Below are 20012 nucleotides of genomic sequence, written 5' to 3'. Positions count from 1 at the left end.
GTATTATATGCAGTGCAAGAACATTTGATTACTGTGAACTCCTGTTAAAACGCATTGTGAGCTATAGCCAAAAGGAAAATACATCAACAACATGTAATTATACCACACCACGTATGTTATTTCGCGTCAATGTTCGCATGTTAAAATGGCCACGCTTTCACCAATCATTCGCAATTTAAGTGTCTACAAAAGAGACAAATTGCTCTGAGTGTTGAATTTTGATTTGCTAATTTGTCACTGGTGAACCCATGGACAAATCATTATAGAATTTCGTTTCCTTGACTGCGTTTTGACCCGCTCTATTCTGGAGGAATATAAGGATTCTACAATAAAATCACATGTTCGTAACACGACTGTAAGTCAAGAAACAAAATAAGAAAAATCGTAATCTATTTGCTTACTTAAGTAAACAATATATATCGCCTTTCTCGCGTTTTACTCATATTCCGAGTGGTTGCATGTTTGAAGAACATGAATGTAAGGCTCTTTAGATTGACAATTGAAATTTAGAGCTACGTATCGTCCATTGCCCTTCGTTGTGTAAATGTGTTTGCGGCTGACGTTTGCGAGTTGGTTCCCACGTTCGCAATTTAGTTCCCCGCTTACAATGTATGCATTGCGAGTGATTCTTAATACAATAGCTAATGTGGGCGACTGTTAGCCCTGAAGGTTGTTCTATTTTCCATTGAATAAGGTTTTGCCGTGATGAAAATTATGATTGACGAAAAGATAATGTATCTTCGATATATTCATAATCATTGATGACCGGTATGAATCAGATCATATATATTATTAAGTTTGCGACGCCATAAACTGGTCTGCGACAAACGTATACAAATGTTCTGAAAGTGAATCTTAAGATTAAGCTTAACATTATATATAACATTATAACATTGGTTATAATTCCATTATTTAAGTGTTAAGTATTTCCATGAAGTAAACATTGGTTACGAAATTCTGATCTCTGTTATAAGACAGTCATGGATACTATTATTTATATTGTGGCGTTAATGGTCTCTCGCTTAGCATTTGTTTGACCGTGATCTTTTTGCCGTGAAACAGGATCTTGGTTAAACTTTAGGCCACCCGGCGCTCGTACCTGTTTTTTCCATTATTTCCTTTTTTGTTGTTGTTGCATTGTTTTGGTTTTGGTTTTCATCATTTCTATTTAATACAGGAATTTTAATTTTAATTCCATTTTAGTGAATGACATCCTGACTGAGTCAGCGAGAACTGGTACTTTCGTGACCTTTGGCGTAGCTTAAAGATAATGCGATCGTTCCTTGATATTAGGCAGTACAGTTTTACATATCTGAATAAATAATCAGTCGAAGTTCAGTCACTTCCATACCATTCGACCTGATAACAAGACAATTGGTTATATCTGTAATCATGTCGCTCGGCTTGGAAAACTACTTAGCTCTCATTTAAGAATTCTGAGTAATACGGCATTTTCAGCCTGCTTTCCAAGTGGTTATTACATATGTGAATAGAAAATGGTGGAGGAGATTTGCCATAATGGGCTAGGACGAAAAGCATATCAAAATGCCGTATCATTTCACTCGACTGAATATTCAATATAAAACCTATGGCGTACCGATTCCCTGATTTGCTTATAATTGTATGGTGTCTTAGGAAAGAAAAATAATATGCAAACTGTAGAAGATCCGCATTCAATTAATATTCACGTGTAAAATAAGATGATATAAGATAATTTTGATTGCCAATCTAAATGTTATCAACCGATGTATAAACAAGATATATTTGCAGAATTAAGGAAATTATGACGTCTTATTTCGTGGGTCTTGAAAAAAATGTTTGCTATTTTAATTTATAATTACTTCTTATTTCAATAATGATGCAAACCAAAACCAATGTGTTATATCTCAAACCTTTACCTAACAAACTTCGTGCTAATCGATGACAAATGCTAAAACAATGTATTTTACGGGATAAGACATGTTTGATTATGGTTTTCGGTTGATTATTGCCCCCTTTGAAAAATATTTACCCACCGGAAATTATAATTCCCACAAAACCAATCACCAACCAAAAGCCATGGTCAACCATGTATTATTCTATAAATCACTTAAATACAATGGAAACTACAGGACTAGACAGACTACATATAGGGCAAATTGCACTAATTCGGAAATAGATGCGCTGAATATCACGTGTTTCTTTTCTTATTATTAACTCATTACAAAGGATCAAAGCTTAGTAAAACCATATCAGACTGTTGGCTACATTTAACTTTTGTATATATTTGAAGCTGAATGAATTGTGGTTTTAAACCACTCGTTGAACATGCTGGATCTACTTGTTCTGCTTTTTGCTTACATGTTCACATCACTCCTACGCGGGATTGCATAATTGTATCGAAAATTAAGGGAATCTTTCAACCAATAATATTTTAGTTATGAGGAAACATATTAGCTGATGTTCAAATGGGCATTTCTTATTTAATAGATGATGTTATGGGTTATAATACTCTATTAATAAGTGATATTTCGATTGCAAATCGGTAAATTGACTAAATAGTACACATGTCCCATGTGCCAAAATCTTAATTTGAGGAGACACTATTTATTCTTAATCAATTGTCTGATTTATTCATCTGATTTAACTTTTCTCGTCAACAAACTGGAAACTGTCATCAGCTAATCTTTGATAGTCGTTTGTCGCTGGTGATTTGATTTTCGGTGATCCGCTGAGGTGATGAACAGGTAGGCGGCGCTCTGAAAGATTCCATTATAATGATATCATCTAGTACAGTCGAAATAATGCGAACATGTCTGGGTTATTAAGCCCATTTAGAGCATTATTTTCATGCCCCTTTTCAAATGTTCAAACGTAGGTGGATGATAAACTGATGGAGTAAAATGTGACGTAGTTCAATTGCTTGTTTCAACTGTCCGTGTTGTTTGTACATTATGTGTATATCAAGTAATGTTTGAACACGTAATGTTAAATGTAACACAATGGAACCCGCCAATATTAATTCATCGCTGTTTAGGTCATCATTCCTATCTTAAGCTACTAAGTGGTCAAAATGTTATAGCGTTTATTTTCATTGGAGCTTCATTACCGTTACCTGCAGGTGTCTAATAGATATTTTGAGAATAATTGGGACAGTCAATCGCTTTAGCATATGCAAAGAATTGCCCTAAGACATGAATAATAATTATCAAAGGATCTGCCTTTTTCTTAACTCATACGTTACTTGGTACCATCGAAAATCAATCGGCTACGGCTAAGGTCAACCGCTAATGGATGTTTTAAGCACTGTCCAGAAATTAGTTTAATTACCTTGTTTACTAAAATCCTATTAAAGACGTTTAGTCTAGCTAAATTTTACGTCACTAAAACTATTGATTTACAAGCTACTTTTTGTGACGATACCCAATGAATTCCTTTGATTATTGTTACGTGAGGTATAACATGATGTTGTTAAACTATTAAGGGCATAAAGAAAAACCTTTTGTAATAGAACAAAATAATTGACAGTTAATCAATAAAATATTTTTTAACAATTAACTTTGTTTCATCGGACATGGTTGTTTTTACTTTGTAAATATAAGATTGAACGGCTTAGTGTATACGACGCGGTTTGGAGTGAGCTACATAAAAAGTTTTTGTTATCGCATTTTCTACTAGGCTTGTTCCTGTAGTTATGTTATCATTTATTGTGCTAACTATGTCTTTAATATTAATAAGACTTTTTTTCAGCTTTAAATGATTGGGGGGTTTTAATTCAAAACAATTATTTTGCATGCAGAGAAATAATAATACACGGTCTGTTTCTTTGATCGAATCATCAAGGGTTCATGTTAAGTCTGTTAATGTATGTTTAGGTAACTCTTGTTCACAAATGCGACTTTTACGTCATATGTCAGTTGAATATAATACAAAATACAAAACGCAATAACCTTATATGTAATGCTGTATTCGGGCATATTTTTTTTATATATTAGCTTATTGCTAGCTTTTTGACTTTTCCCTGCAGTGTTCATGGTTTTATTAGTATTATAAAATGGGAACAGGTTTATCATTGGCAATGATGATTAAATAAAAATATTCCGTGAAAACGCATTGTGAATACTTTATATTCAACAGTTATTGAAATCTGACAGAACAGAAAGGTTAACAGTTCTTGCGTTTAATCACCCGAGAGAACCTGAGGCGAAAGGCACAAAGAACAAATGCGGTAATTATGTAACAGAAAATCAAGAACATACGTTAATCTTGTTCTAATAGTTTTCTTGTCGCCAAAGACACATGACGGCTGACTTATTATAGTTGGACAAAGGTGGAAAATTGGTCATAATGGGTTAACGAGGAAAGACTGCATTCATAAAAAAACACCATTAATGACGTATCTGGCCAAATGTTTGTCATTCATTGCAAATGCCGTGGCATCAACGAAGGCAATAATAAATGGCATGGATGTTATACATTGAACCTGCCATGCAGAAATAGGCATAGTAAATGACAGTATGATTTACATTAAAGATACTTGGATTAGCTAGAGGGTATCAATGCTCTTAAAACAGATGCTGGATGAGTCTTCAGCCTATTTTCAGCAGCCAAAGGAAGCATTGACGTCATAGTTCTTGCTTGAATGTTATTTTTTATGTTCTTCCTGATATGCCACTTTAATCATTATCCATTTTTGTGCTTGTCGACATTCACAACTTTTAATTCCGAGTTGATGTTTTGACGTTTTACTGTGCCATTAAACAAACTAGGACACACTCTCGAGCCAACTCATTTTCTTTAATCTTGTTCAATTTAAAATTAAAATTCTCCTGTCATGTCCTTGAGAAAAAAACACGAATAAGACATATTTTACCGTGCACCGTAAGGACAAAACTGTTTAATAGGCATCGTCAAAGAAGGTGCTTTTTCTATGGTTGGGTTTATGTTTTTACTAACCATTCCAAGGATGTTACCCTTACAGCTGAGATGAAGATGTATATGTATTATGTGTCTGGTGTCGTGTACTCTTGTGTCGTAGAGAGGATGACAGGCTATGATCAGTTTTATTCCTCCGTTCCAAGGCATTTATCCTAATCTATAAAGCTTATATGAATAAAGTGTCTTGTGCCACATGCGCGTGTTGTGCCTCACGGTGTCAGTCTATGAAAAGTGTACATAATAGGCTCGTCGCACAAGTTTCACTGCACATGCATCATTTTATTAACTCACTTAAATAAAATTGTTACACTGTCTTAGATGGCGATGTAAATGTGCATTTTAATATTTGTATTTTTAGTCAGTAAGTTATCATTTTAAGACATCTCAGAGCGAGCCGTACAATTGTGCATATTAAATAGTTATAAACATTGCAAAAATACTGTTAATGCAAAGTACAGAATCCGTTTTATTTTTGTATTTTACAAAAAAAAGCAATTATTATGCGAAGTTTACTGAGTGTTCAATGTCGTATATTAATTAAGTGTACTTTTGATATAAGTTCATTACGAATTGAGAAGTATTCGGTTACGTTTCTGAGAATTAAAAAGATTGTTTTAAAGCGTGAAATCCGAATATATTCCAAATCATAATTCACTCGCTTAAATTGGATGTCTTCGTTCAGACCCAAAGAAGCTGTATGGCTCTACATTAATGTTGAACGAAATTTACATATTTTAACATGCTCTCCATGTCTCTCATAATGTTGTTTACATCAACACGACAAGATGTTAACAGGTATATAAGCCCATTTTGTACTAAATACAATATTAAGATTTCCGATATACAAAAAGCTTATCATCTCAAAGTACAAATAAAAATGTGTGGAAGTCCGGAGGCTAGAAGCCTGGAACAAGGCACAGGCATGATAAGAGTCAAGGTGAAGCTGTTTTAAAAAAAAATGAAAATAAAGAGATCAAGGAGACCACCAAATTTAAATGCATGTTCTAAAGTTTTAACGAATCTATATCCTCAATCACCATGGCAATGAATTGACCTTCTAAAAATGGAGAAAAATATTCAAGTTCAACAGACCGTTCAACTTATTAAGATACCTCAAGCGAAACTTCTGTATCGAAATAGAGACACATTTCTCGAATTGCACATCGTTCTCAAGACAGATGTAAATTGTCTTTTATCACGGCTTTTATGGGCCTGATCGAATACTCCACAGCGGTGTCAGATTTATTAGTAACAAAAACAAAATAAGATGAGCTTGTCTTCGTAATTGCGTTAAATAAATATCTTCCACAGGGCAGTTAAGAAGTATGCTACAACATCGGTATATTGCACCATATACAAACATGAATTTATCGCATTAGAATTTCGTCTGCTTTTATAAACTAGAAAATATTCAGACAGCCAAGCGAATTTGGTCCACAGTTTCTTAAAATCTCACATGGAAAATTTGCCATCTTTTGTAAAGGACACTACAGACTTCATCAAGAAATTACGATCTTTATCCGATTTAAAAAAGATGCATTTTTAGTGACACTTGACGTCAGCTCTCTTTATACTAACATTCCACATGATGATGGTATAGCAGCATGCAGATCATTCCTTGAACAAGACAACTCTAACTCTCTTGGATATATTGAGGACATCTCAAACTTAATCAAACTTGTATTAACAAAGAACAATTTTCAATTCAACGATGCAAACTACCTGCAGATTTTAGGAACAGCTATGGGCACGAAAATGGCACCGTGCTTTGCATCTTTGTTTATGGGAAAGTTTGAACAAGATTTTCTTAAAAACTGTTAAAAAAACCTTTACTATGGTTGCGTTTTCTTGATGACATTTTCTTCATATGGGAACATTCTGAAGATGAAGTAACGGCTTTTCTTCACGATATCAACAAAGTCCACCAAAATATTAAATTTACAAATAATGTCTCTAAAACATGTGTTTCATTCTTGGATGTCAATATCGAAAAAGACTTAAAGGGTGGTTTGGAAGCAAGCGTTTTTGAAAAATCAACAAATGGCCACCAATACATAGAATAATCTTCGTGTCATCCAAAAATGTGCAAGGTCGGCATCCCCTATAGCCAGGCTAAACGCTATAGAGGAATAACATCAAGTGATGACCGTTTCCAGGAGGAATGTGATAAACTAAAGACCTATTTTGAAGAACGAAACTATCCAATTTCTGTTATAGATGAAGTTGTTGCAAAAACATTTTCCATCAGTGCATAGGACGCCTTGGAGCCAAATGTTAAATCATCGGAAAAAGACATTATTCCTTTTGTGTGTACTTTTAATCCATCATTACCAAACATTGGTAAAATTATAAACCAATACTGGGGACTACTCAGATATTTAAAAAGTAAAACTGTCCAAGATCTCATTAACTACAAACCAATTGTTGCATATAAGCGGCCTAAAAATATTCAAGATATACTTGTGAATTCTAAACTTACAAATGTTGTCACTAACGGGTTTGTTACTAAATGTTATAGATCCAGATGTTCACATTGTTGTATTATTTTTGAAAATGACAAATACACAACAAAAATGTAGTCAGAGAATGAACAGTCATAAGTTTGATATGAAGCATTTTCCAGATTCATATACAAATGTGTCTGAACATTTTAATGCTCCTGACCACAGTATCAATGATTTTTCTTTTATGCCAATTGATAACATTGAGATCAATTGGAAACGATTATTAAAGGAGAGTAAATGGATGCACATTCTTGGCACAGTCATTCCTAATGGTATGAATTCAAAAATATTATTTTAATTCTTCTTGCAGATTTAAAAAAAAATCTCAAAATTAATCTGGTTTATAACTGTTTTTTTACCTATTTAATGTTGCATAGTTTATACTGGTTTATTGATGTTTGTTTATGCATTTATATTGCATTTTACCAGTATAATTGTATCTCTATAGATCCTATAAGACATTATTTTGTGCAAAAATGTATGCTATATTTTGACGTTATCAACGTTGACGTCATTTGATGTTGACGTCATTTCCTGTTCATTATATACATACAACATGATGAAGGCCGAATGGCCGAAACGTTGTTTCATAAATAAATAATTTGTGTTGAAGTTGGACTTCTTTGATTATCACCATGTCCACAGTTTATGAAAGAGAAAAGCAACACACATTGTGCAATGTAGACAAGGTCAACTTCCGCTGCATAAGCATAGGCTCAGTGGTGGTTTATTCGGGAGAATCACTAAGGCATTTTCGATGACCAGGAAAATACCATATTGTCCACAAGTACGGATCGGCCATATAAGGGTCGCCGAACAGCTTTCAACTTCAGCTGTAGTAAACGATACACAATACAATTTTATTGATTAATTATTGATATTTTTCTTAAACCTTTTTGAATAATGTCACTGAATTTTGATCATCATCATGTTATATGCGTAGTTACTTTTCGGCAAAGGGACGTAACCATCGTGTAAAGTTTGAAATGGTAGGGGATTTACACTAATTAACATGTTCATACTATGTAACAAAATATGCATGACATTGAAAATAAACATCGTGCTTAATAGAATGCTAAAAAAAGTATATGCATAAGATATATTCTGATTAATTCCTTCTCCATTATTATTTATTATTAACATTATTTTTGTATATAAGGTAAATATTATGGGAGTCAAGTAATAGTGGCTTACTGTTTTTGAACGTGAGACTGCTACAACGATGCATGTACAAATTAAACAAGTAGTTAACGAACTATTTAACAATGACAATTTACAAGAATATAAATGTCCTGTAGCACCGTTTAAATGATTTACTGAAGAAGATATATTATATTATGCACATGTAAGACACAGAGCCATGTCCAGCCCCACATTCGTTGGTTATCCGGCACGCGTGGCTAAAATTGCAATCCTGTCAATGTATCCATTCAAATGATATCAAAATTAGATATGACCACCAGGCATCTAATTCAACATTATAACCAGTGTCTTAGTGATATGCAAAGCTCATTTACTCATTTTTACGGACGTTTATTCATTTCAAAATGAAATGCGGCAAATCATTTGAAATGTAAAAACTACGATGCAGACGGCTGAAATTTTTTCAGCAAATGTTGATATATGGTCAAGTACTGTCTTTGAAATCAAAAGTTTGAAAATGTAGGTAACGCCATACAACAAGAGATTATAAGGTGATTGGTTAATTGAATATATCGCATGATGCTATTAATGTATTCAATAAATGTTAAATTATCCTTCACCTTTTTCCATTCTTGTGGGCGAGTAGATATGGTACCATTTTACTATTTTTTTCGTGATACTACCGGCGTGTGTTCGCTCCCCACTACGTCCAGTTTTTTTATAATTGCTTTAATTGTATTTGCTTCCTGCATTTCGGTATCATTGAGTAAAACTAATTTCTGGTCTAAATACAGGTGCTTGTTTAAACGTTCATTGTGCTACTATGCTAAATGATAACTTTTTATTAAATGCTTTGCTACTTTTACATGTCGTATATCCTGACTAATCCCTCCGTATTTACTACAATAATAAACACTAGATATACAATGAACGGCCTCCAATTCTCAGTAATTATTCATATCGTTGAAATTCTATGAAATACCTGTATATTGATTCTAGTGTCATCGCGGTGATCCTACTGTTTTATTGAAATCGATCATTTTTATCTATGGGTAAGATCAAAACCACCAAGCTAACTCCGAACGCCTTTACGCCCACATTGCATTAGAAACAATTATGATTGAATGTCTAAACATGCGATGGGAATTAAAAATTATCAAAATAAATGTCAAAGTTTATGCGTTTTTTTTATAAATAGTGACATTCCTCGCGTTTTTAAATGTTACAGAGTGCTCCCATTACTATCAATGACCTTAAGCATCTCCTCTTTTTGCCAGTTGGTTTAATTCCCTCGTTTTTTTAAACATTATTATGTTTGAGTTTTCTTATTAGTGTCACTGACCATGAAAATTAGTATTGAGACAAGTCCATCCATATGTCTTTGCAGTGATTCCACTGATATAAATTAGGCAGTTGGTATTGTAGTCGACATTATAAATGGTCTTACTTGAAATTAACTCCAAAATTGCTTGTCGGACTATATCGTCCCATTATTTCTACAAATATAAAAGGACATCATACATCTTGATTTTTTTTACAAGAAAGCGTCTACCAAATCACGTTTCTTTACATTGAATATTAACATTGCATTTGGATCGAAATTGTGTGTAGAAAACGTTCACGAAATATATGTATTGATTTAGGATATATTAAACAATGTTTTAAGTATATGGAATATAGAATTCTAAAATAATTAAAATAAAAAAATAAAAAAAAGAGAAAAACGATTTAGAGGGATGATGTTTGTGGTATTTAAATAGTAATAAGCTCGTAAACAATTGCTATTATCAACCAAATTGTTCAGTACTGCTGTCGGCCCATGATTATTATCCGTGACCTTTTCAGGAGAATCAGAAATTATACAAGTCGATCACTGCTATCCAATTTTGAAAAACAAAAACGTTGGTCCGAATAAAGAATCATCATCAGCGCAACATTGTTAGTTAAATTTGACGGAAAAATCTCCTTTGTTTAGTCAAAGACAACTCTTGTAAAATCTTATTATTGTCTTTACTTTACTAATCGTAAATAGTTGCCAACACTGTTTCGTTTATTATAAAAAAAGTTTGCGTTTTGTGAATTGTTTTGGAATATAATTTCACGACACTTGCGGTTTGAGTGAGACTATCCGGTTGGATGTATTTATATATAATATTTTATTTGACGTCTTTTGAAATGCCGCTGAATTTATGCCATTCCAAAAAAGTTCAAATAAAGAGATGTTCGTTAAAGAGGGTGGATTTGTTGATATGATACCCTATCTAGTGAGGGTGGTCGATGAATGGGCGTTACGCATTAACTACAAGGTACTATGGATTTATATCTAATCTAATGTCTATCGAAAATGCAGCTGAAATTATAGCGTCCCCTAAAAGCGAAAGAGAACTTTGAAAGAAAGTGGATTGCGTACTTATCTAGAGCGATAAGTAGATAAATAGATATGATTCTTGATCAACATTTAAAAACTTAAATCAATCAATCCAAAGACACAAGTATGCCCAGCTAGTTACGTTACGGGCATATAATTGAAAACTAAGCATCATTTTCTTAGACGAGGTAGTTTGAATTCAATTTGGTGGTATTTTGGGGGCCATTTAAACTACTTATACTCAAATTATATCTTCAAAAGAAACCTCAGCAGATGTTTTAGAACCCCGTTTCCTGATGAAATTATCATTAGTTCATGGTGGTATGGGTAATAGTCAAAACTTCTGTTTCATGGTGTCGGTGGTTACAGTCTTACTGTTGCCCTGGGACTGTCAGCCTCGTAAACAGTTCATTTGTCATCCCCTCCATCAGTTTTGACTATAACCCCCAAAAACTGAAATATATTATATACTGTGGGCTCAAGTGACTTTCACGCAAATAATGAAGTTAAATAAAAGCTTATGGATTGATATGTTGTTATTTTCTAAATCATAAACGTTGGTATCAGAATAAGCCTTCATAATTATCTTGGACGATTTTGTGGTAATTCCGAAATGTCAGTTAAAGAATAGCAAAAGCTCTGAAAAGTTCTGGACACGAATTGCCAAGTTTTGGAGGCGGCTTACTTCGGGGCAGCCTATTTAAGGAAATATTCAAGAAAACATACGTACATCATTCAGAAATGTCGGCCAATTGGGTTAAATATGCTGCGAGGATCAATTGTCAGTTATTTCCGTTTGCTAGTTTAAATGGGTCTCTTAGATTGAATAGTCTCCGATTGCTGACTGGTACGCATTTCATCTCTCTATGAAAGAGAATTGAATGTCACATTTATCCCTTGACTGAATTTATATGTGGAGGAATGTAATCAGTATAAAATAACTGAATTGCATTCAAGCTATTTCGGCCATTAAATAGTGCAATATCCGTCATGTCAAATTCTAATTTTGCTTAAATAAGTGGTACGAATTCAATATACATACCATGATTATTATCTGAATTATATTTTCGGTCATTTATTTTGCATATAACAAAGGGACTAAATAATCAGAATGTCACATTATTCATAATAACCGCCAATGGCTCGGTTGACACATTGGGTCTGATCCAATATGCATATTTGTTCGATAAAGTGTTGTTTAATCTAAGATAAGGCATAATAGTTTCAATTGACATAAAAGATTAAACACATTACATAAAGAGCATGCTTATATCTTTTGGTCTCATTCTGGAACGATCTACCTCATAAAAAGTACTGGACTTAAGTGCATTCCATGGCCGCTGGTGTAAGATAGGTTCATCCCAACCTAAGCATAGGGTGATTTGTGGAAACAAGGCTTACCGACTTTCCACAAAACATTCTGCAACGGGGTTGGGAGAAACCTATGTTACAAGTCCATGGTAGATGCCTTTTCCCACCTTAGGTAAACAAAATATAGCACAATTGTATTTTAAGTTACATGATAGTATTGTTATTTGACCTAATCAGCGAAATCTTTGTTTTTGTCGAAGTTCGAAAAATGTTGTTTTTTTGGTTTTCTATTTATATGACTATGAAAAATGTAAACATGCTCTACTGTTGCATATGTAAATGCTATGCAATTTGGTGCATCGCTGTAGTCATGACCTTCTTATTATAATGTCTTCATATTTTATAATATACTGCCTTTGAGATTTATATATGTGTTTGTCTATGAATATGTTCATTTTGAATGCCAATTAACTTCTACACTGTTACCTTTTTCACAAATGTATGTGTACATGAAGTCGGCTAATGTTCACTTAATCTAATCAGATTATAAAATACAATCCCTTAATCAAGAGCCGACCTTTACACCTCATAACGTACGGATAATTGTATGGTTGTGATTTTATTCTGGCATACTAAATAACACGTGTCATACTGACTCGACGCGGGACTTGATTATTAAAGCCAATGACGGGTACTGGTCAACAATAAATTACGTCTAGGGCCACTAAGAAGATTACCATTCTCGGGAAATTACGACTTTCTATCACCAACATTTCAATACATATTGTGAACCAGTATTTATGAGACTGTGACTTATATAGTTAACATTGATATTTCTTTGCAAACCTCGTTTTTATATCCCGGACAGAGATGCCGAAGGACAATTGTATATCACATAACATTAATTTATAGCTGTATACTGTCCAATGATAACTAACATATTTTGTTCAAGTTGCGGAACAGTAAATTTAACGTTTTTTACGCTGCCACAAATTCCCCTGTTTAAAAGTGTCGGTATATCTCTATATGAAACTAAATTATTTGAATGTTTTTGTTCCATCATTTAAGATAAATGAGTTCAACACAATAATGCATTTGTATGTTTTACATTAATCTATTTTATGCGCCTTTAAATCACTTTTTATAATAAACACTGAGAGATTCTAGCTATGCTCAAGGTCATCTTTAAAAAGAATTGTTTAAAGGATACATACACGTATGGATTACAGTTTTCGTAAATTATTGGAATAAAACAGCTAAGATATTCACATTTGTTTTCATCGAAGATATGCATTGCTTCAGTCTAAAGTGTGACAAAAACATGGACGAAACAAAATGAATTTCAAGGAATATCCACGATAAAAAAATAAATGATAAGGAAAATGATTGATAAGATATTTGTGTTTTATGAGTACATGTGTTTTTGTGGGTTGCTTGTTATATGCAACATAATGGTTGGTATTTATAAAACATTTAAGTCTTTCCCTAAGATAGCAATAACAACGTAAAAAATTAATTTAATGCGGTATATTAAAGTGATATATCATTTTAAAGGTTACGTCATTACAAACTCAAATATGCACATTTTTCCAAAATCCATCGATTTTTTACAGAATTATGGCCCTTTTAATTTTACATTTTTATCAATTTTTCTGCCAAAATAGTTCAAATTCAAAACTTCGGAATTTAAATGAAATAAATAATGTCAAACAACACATTTTGTTTATTTTCTTTGAATTGAATACACATTCCTAAATATCAGAACCTAAACAATGTTTTAAGCAAATTATTTCACTCTAAAAAAAGTCCATTTTTAAGAAATTTTAAAAATGCTTTATATTTTGAAGAATGAGCTTGAAAAAGGTAAAAGACAAAGAACATTTACATTCTTCCATTCACTGCTTGACTGTTGCATTTTTACAATTAATAGTATTATAAATAGGAAGATTAAAGGCAAACAAAAAACTAGTTGCCATGGTAACCATTCAATAAAAATACAAAAAATGCTTTAAACATCGCTTTTTGTTAAAAAGGAAAATTATGTATATCCTGTTGTTGGCGTTGTAATTTGATTAATTGGGTTTTGGATGTCGAGATCCTTTAAGTAATTTAATATGAATTTGTCGGGCAATGCCCGTGGCAGAAACATGCGCATAAACAATAACAAACTTCAGCTTGACAGATTCTTAATTAATAATATAAAATGGCTTAATAAAAAATAACTGCCACTTCTCCAATAGTTTATTTACATTTTTCAAAACCGAAAGAGACCAGATCCTTAAAGAACCCGGTCTGTTTATTTCATTAAAACCAATCACAATATCCAAAATAAAAACAATTGCAAATGTCTTAATATATTTATTCAAATAATAAAACATTTGACCAATGTTCATGCAAAAGAATTGGCAACCCCTGATAAATAGCATTCTAAATATAATAAAACAATGATATGCATAAACCTTCCTCAATGTTTACTCAAAATAAATTACTATTTACAGAGGTTGGCATTTTAAAAGTAAACAAAAATTACTTCCTGGTTAATTCGGATACTCTCGGCTTTTAAGGTTGCATGCCTTATGAGACATCAAATTTTTTCTTGTTTTTGGCCACTCTCAGAAACGATGTGTTTATTAATAGCCCTTGCGGAAAAATGCGACAGATTACTGAATCAAATGGATAGTATCATTGTGTAGATAAATGAATGAATTTTCAGAAATTCGATGATGCATTGTTGTTCTCTTTCGATTTGGACCTGTAATTCAGCATGTTTTATCCCCTGTTTCAGTTTTTGTCAAAATAAAAGCAGAAAATATACATAATAATTCATTAAAGTTATACTCACCGATGCAGGAGATGTCAATGTATCCTTGTAAAGTCATTGACAATCAAAACAATTCTTAAAATATCCGAAATCGGAAGTATAAAATGACAGTCAAAACGTCCCAAGACCGGCAGAAAAACGACAAAAATTACAAAAAATGCTTGTGAAACTTTTTGCTCGCTTTATTTTGTTTCACATAATTAGCTAAAACCCGTACTACACTTGATAGATAATTTATTCATGATTATTTTGGTACCATTTTCGGCAGTAAGTATAAATGTTTGCAGGAGAAATATCCATTGGAGTGAGGAGTGGTATTAGCATTGTGCAGAATAGGGAAGTGTAAAAAACGACGTTACGTTGTTATTGCTACCTAAGATAAGTATTTTTAACGTACTCATCTAACTGATCATATATTATAAAAGCCTAATAAAATCTGTAAAATTTACTAATACTTTTGAACATAATAACATAGTTTTGTGTTAATAAAAACTTTTGAAACGTGTTATTAAAACCAGCCCAGTGATCCGTAATAGGTAACTGCGCCCTGCATTGCAATTCTTTGAACACAATAAACCAATATAATGTAGACTCAATCAATAGAAACAATCGTCTTTCTTTTTTATTTCTTTATTTTAGCAGACTTGACTGAGTGGGAGTGGGAATTGCTTTGTTAATTATCAGGATTGATTTCTCATTTCATTATCAGCCAATTTGTCCCGTGTCGCTATCGAGTTCCAGAATTATTGTGCATGGCATGTTATAGACATCCATCCATTTTAGAAGTATGCCTCTTTAAATTGTTAAGAATTATTGCAATTAATGTTGTATTTTACAGAAAGTTGCTCAGATAGTAATGTAAACACTACAGGTGGGAACGGTTACAATCAATACGCCGGCGAACATTTTTTTTGCCATTTTTTTCTCGTCAGTTTGATGATAAGTAAAAAGGTGGAAACAATTTGTGCCAACCTTTGGATCGATAGCGACATTTTCTTTTCAGCTTATTTTGTTTAAAGTAACCGACATGAGTAAAGACATGTGACAAGTCTACGCATGCGCATGTCGATTTGGTACAAATGTATCCAATACACGAATCAGTGCCTGGTGACCCCTTTTATGTTTGATTTCATTTAAAAGGGGTATGTATGTGAAATAATATAAATATTAGTACCTTAAATAATAATAACAAACTAGTTGTAACCTTGAAATAATGTAAAACGGGGTATTTAAAGACGGTTTTAGTTGAAACAAAGAACTAATAAACTGTAATACCTGTTTTGGTATTTCAAAAATTAGTTTCCAGCAAGTATTTGCTACCAAAATTATATGGGTTCACCGGGCATAAGAACTTGGAATTATTGTTAATGGAGCTATTAGAGAATTTACCTATATGTGGGTCGAGTTCCTTAATGCAGTTGGCACTCAATCTCTTACGTTCAAATACAGCGACGCCATATACAAATAAGTATTGTCCTATGCTTAATGATTATAATGCTTAATTGTAATGGTTGTCAAAAAGTTGTCTTTTTCCCTATCTTTCGTGAGCTATATGACAAACTAATAAAGTTAAATTTTATTGTATTCCATTTTACAAAGACTGAAGCTATTGAAAAACAATACAATTCAACCAAACAGAGCAAATGTGATTGATATTTTGTTCATGTTAAAACCAAACCTAACAGACGCCTTTCATTTTTGTGATACGTCTTGACAGGGAAAGCACGGGCTAGCGGACATATATATTATATCCAACTATATGTAACTGGGTCGTTTTCAACGTACGCAAACAGTGTGCACATATAATACCGGCCGAACCTGGTTGTCATCCTTCTGTCTCCTAGCAAGTAATAAATAGGTTTTAATCAGTAATTTCGTTTGCATTGTTTTGCATATTTTATGGCTTTCGCCTCTGTATATATGGACAGTGAAATCAGATAATGTTTAAATATGTTATAACAGTTGTATGTGAGACGTAAAACCTTTTTCAGATTGTACCGTCTGTTCTTTTGTATGTGATGGAAACTTAATCATTACAATTTTTTTATGTTTATCGGTTACAGTTTGGGCGCCATTCAAGTTTTTCCCAAATGCAATGCTTGTCGCGCCTACATTAAATAAAAGATTTAAAGTGTGTTCCTGTAATATTATTTAGATACGATTTTGTTTTTCCCGCAGTAAAAAAAATATAAATCTTTGAAGTATGTTACCATCGTGCAAACAATTCTGATCTATTTTAGCGGAGAGGAGAAACGATAAGTATAAAACACACTGCGGAATATGATTATTACAAAATTATTGAAAACACAATCGTACATTATTTTCTTTTAAAAATTCACCAGTAATTGCAAAGAATAGTGTAAATCAAACATATTCTCAATCCTACCATACCAAATTTATCGGTCATAGATACTTGTGATCAAAATTAATTTAAAGTTTACGTAGATAAGCCGAACAAACAATGAGCGAGAGACACAAAGCACACACAGATAAGGCCAAACAACACTAAAAAATAGACACACAGAGCAAGAAGGGAAAAGGCAACATACCTCGAGGATACACACACAGAGCAAGAAGGGAAGGCGCAAAATACACCGAAAGATAGACACACAGAGCAAGAAGGGAAGGCGCAACATACACCGAAAGATAGACACACAGAGCAAGAAGGGAAGGCGCAACATACACTGAAAGATAGACACACAGTGCAAAAGGGAAGGCGCAGTATACACTAAAAGATAGACACACATCGTACTAAGATAAGTCTAAATATTCAGTGAACAAGAGACATACAGCGCACTGAGAGGCATTAAAATATAGACGGTAGACAAAAACCACACAAAGATAGGACCTTATATTCACTAAAAAAAAGTAAAAGCGTGACATATACTGAAATATAACCATACATCGCACAACAATAAGGCATATTAAAACAGTAATTCACTAGGTGTTTAAACAAATTGAGTGGTACACAAGCATTAAATAATCATGCTTTTTCTGGGTAATAGAACATGCTCATCTTGAATACAACTCAAAACCAAACAAATAGAACCACTGATATAATCAAACAACGGAAATTGAAGTGAAAAGCTAGGTAGCAAGAAAATTAACAAATATTCTGTTTAAATGCACGATGAATCAAGCCTAATCAAACATTTAGACCAAAGCTAACACAATATTTTTATGACAATGTTCAACCTGAATGCAACTGATTGAACCTTAAATGGTAGTTTTCAATCAAAGCCCTATGAATTTGTCAATATGTCACTTTCACAAAATGGAAAATAAATTCGACTTGACGATCTTAATTATAGGAGGACATCTTATCATATTGACGGACTACATACAATGACCAATAATAGTTGATGTAATAGGCGAATTATTAGCCTGTGATAGGTTATCGAAACATCTGATGCCAATTTATGTTAGCTGATAGTTGATTTGGTTCGATACGCGTTCTCTTGCGAATAACAAAGCCGATTGTCTAGAACTTTGTTGGAGTTAAGAACAGAAGAGAACAGAACTGAAGTTTATTTCGACTTGTGCAACAAAGTATCTCTTCAAACAATTATATACAAGTGAACACACTTTTCATGAATGTGATCATCGTTACAAGGTAGCTAATATCAATAACAATTCAAAAATAGCTTAAGAAATATGGAGAATGTTCATGTAGAACAATATTGTGAATAATAATAGATATAAGCGTAAAGAAAGTTGCTGACGTCATCGTACTTTTATACCTTACTACTTACGGCCTGTGCACAATATCTGCAACAATATCCGTTGAGATTAAATGAAGCTGAAACAAGCGCAATTATCTTACCGTGGACTTAGAGTATGAAAGCAAAATTGATTTTGTTTTAAATAAACATATATTTATCAAACATTTTATTTCAAAACCTGTTTAATAAGTTGTAGTTTATTACACACGGAAATGGCAATTGGTAGATTTAGCATCACATGCGGTTGCCACAGATATACTTAAACAAGTTTATGGGACATGCTATCTTCTTTGACATTTGATATTCTTTGAAAAAATGTTTTTATGTCTCCCAAATAGGTCGACAATGTAATACCACATAACTTTAGCTGATAACACAATGTCTGATTACCCATTGTTATACCATACCAGCACCACGTACTACGTTGCATTCTTTTAAAGAAATGTTAACCAAAACTTGTTTATCCTCCGACTAAAATATAGATATTTTAACTAATGTATGAGTAATGTGTTTTTGTATAAATACTCGTGCAGTGAAGTTTTTTATTGCATAAATAATTATGATTCCCAGAGTAAAATTGTTAGGTTTAACTGCTAAGTTGAAAATATCACGAGATCTACCTGCATTGAAGTTAATTGTAAAGGATTCTGGCATTGTGAACGGTCCTTATTCATTTTTGGTTGTTTTCGATGGAAAAATGGCCGAGGTGTTCCGACTGCTTAGTAGGTACATTGGTGGATTAAAACCAATATCAACAACATTTAATTGTTGTTTCTGCTTTGTCTTATGACTAATTAGTTTTACTGCGTATGACATACAGTGTATAAATATTATTACGTGTCCGCCCAATTTTAATCTCAATGAATCATTGTTTATAACGGGTATTGAGACATATTGAGCAATAGGGTAGCCTGTAAATTATATTGTTTACACAATCCTTAATGTCTGGCTTTCGTTTATCTTCGTTTATTGAAATAAATCGTCTAATATTATAATATCTGTTTATTTCGTGAATAAACATTGCTTGGTTTTATTAGAGTGTGTTGTAAAACATTAAAGAAACACAGATACAAATCAATAATGTAAAATACTTTTCCAGAAATAAAGATATGTGATGAAGTTTTGTTTTGTATTTGTTTACTTTCCAAGGAATAGTTCTTTAATAAAAAGTATAGTTCATACACCGCGATATAGCTTGATACAGGTTTAAAAACTGAAAGAAATAA

The sequence above is a fragment of the Mya arenaria genome, chromosome 1, assembly GCF_026914265.1.
Source record: "Mya arenaria isolate MELC-2E11 chromosome 1, ASM2691426v1".
NCBI lineage: Eukaryota > Metazoa > Mollusca > Bivalvia > Myida > Myidae > Mya > Mya arenaria.
The sequence above is the reverse complement of the archived record's forward strand: the minus strand, read 5'-3'. Positions refer to the sequence as shown.